Source organism: Elaeis guineensis, chromosome 10 (assembly GCF_000442705.2).
Source record: "Elaeis guineensis isolate ETL-2024a chromosome 10, EG11, whole genome shotgun sequence".
In the NCBI taxonomy this organism is placed as follows: domain Eukaryota; kingdom Viridiplantae; phylum Streptophyta; class Magnoliopsida; order Arecales; family Arecaceae; genus Elaeis; species Elaeis guineensis.
In genome coordinates, this window is record NC_026002.2 from 87,153,081 (window position 1) to 87,155,006 (window position 1,926).

Below are 1,926 nucleotides of genomic sequence, written 5' to 3' on the forward strand. Positions count from 1 at the left end.
ATTAAGTCTAGGATTATTCAAATATTGCCATCATTCTATGGACTTAGTAACAAGGACCCATATAAACACTTGGATGAATTTCTTGAAATTTGTTCCATAGTAAAAATTCAAAACTTCTCCGATGATGCCCTTAGGTTGAAACTATTCCCTTTCTCACTTAAGGACAAAGTTAAGCATTGGTTAAACTCCTTAGACTCTATAACCATTTCAACTTGGGATCATCTTCCGAGAGAATTTCTCAAGAAATATTTTTTAATTGAAAAAATAAATCAAATTAGAAAAGCTATCACTAGTTTTTCCCAATTGGAGGGTGAACTTTTTCATGAGACATGAGAAAGGTTAAGGGACCTCATTCATAAATGTCCACACCATGCTGTCCCTAAATGGCAACTTTGTCAGTATTTTTATGATGGTCTATCAGAGAAACACCGACAAATGGTTGATGCATCATGTGGTGGGATATTCATGCTAAAGAGTGAGGATGAAGCCTGATAGCTCTTTGAAATACTTAGTGAGAATTTTCTACATATGTCTGCCACTCTAGAGAACAACCCATGCTTCAACAAAAAAGAAGTGGAATTTATCAGATTGAAAATGTCATAGATATCCACAGTAAGGTAGATGAACTGTCCCAAAAATTAGACAGTCTTCTAAATACTGGACAATCCCCGATTCCACCTAACCCAATCCAAGAAGTTTGTGCATTGTGTGCAAGTTCGAACCATTTTGTTAGTGAATGCCCAGCCGCACCTCAATTTTCTGAGTTTGTGCACGAGCAGATTCAGCAAGCTCAAGTCCAACAAGCTCGCAGACCAGGAAACGATCCATATTCGAACACTTATAACCCCGGCTGGAGAAACCATCCAAATTTTTCTTGGAGACCACAACCAGTGGTTGGCCCTACCACATCTCGACCTCAATATCAGGACCCAACATATAGGCATGGACCATACCATCAATTTTAAAATGCTCCTCAATCGTCTACTACTGGTCACAGCTCAGCTTTTAAGGAAAAAATTCTGAAAGTACTAGAACGATTAGAAGTCAACACTCAGACCCTTAACTTCCACACACAATCCATTGCTAAGCTAGAGATCCAAATAGGTCAACTAGCGACTGCATTCAGTAGGAGGAAAGGAGGAAAATTACCTAACCAACCCGAGAGCAACCCAAGAGGGCAATTTGTGATTGAGAGCTCTAATACCCCAGAAGCTTTTTCTGAACACGCCAAATCAATCACGACTCTGAGAAGTGGGAAGGTCATTGAACACACTAGTAAAATCAATGAGATCGATCCTAAACCTCTAACCGAAGTCAAATCACCCAAGAACAAGGAGGACCTTAAAATAGAGAATGAACCAACTGCACCGGAATCATCTTACTTGCCTAAAGCCCCATTTTCGGATGCCCTGAAAGCCCCTATTCCTACAGATAAGAAGGGAGGAAGACTCGATAAGATGTTGGAATTGTTTAAGTCCAAATTAATCTTCTCCTTCTAGATACAATCAAACAGGTCCCTGCTTATGCCAAATTTTTGAAAGATTTGTGCACCCAAAAATGTAAATCTAGATCACAAATCTCAAAGAAAGTATGCCTCACTGAACAGGCTAGTTCTGTCTTCCAGCATGCCCCTCCTCCAAAGCTTAAAGACCCAGGAGCCCCCATCATTTCTTGTGTTATAGGAGATTATCACATTGAAAAAGCTCTTCTAGACTTAGGGGCAAGTGTGAATCTTTTACCTAGTTCGGTATATGAACTTTTTAGATTTGAAGAACTGAAACCCACATCAATCACACTGTAATTAGCCGACAGATCAATTAAGGAACCACATGGAATGCTTGAGGATGTCTTGATCAAGGTAGATGAGTTTTACTTTCTAATTGATTTTCTGGTTCTCGACATTGAACTAAGTGGCAACCCAAGATA

The 1,926-nt window shown here is 39.5% G+C and overlaps 1 non-coding gene across 1 annotated transcript; it reads right to left on the reverse strand.

Annotated features, from left to right (window-relative positions):
• Nucleotides 1–271: 271 nt before the first annotated feature.
• LOC140852327 (small nucleolar RNA R71) lies at nucleotides 272–377 on the reverse strand. Its single transcript, XR_012135229.1, has one exon. It is a non-coding gene; the product is annotated as a small nucleolar RNA R71 (small nucleolar RNA).
• Between the last annotated feature and the right edge of the window lie 1,549 nt (nucleotides 378–1,926).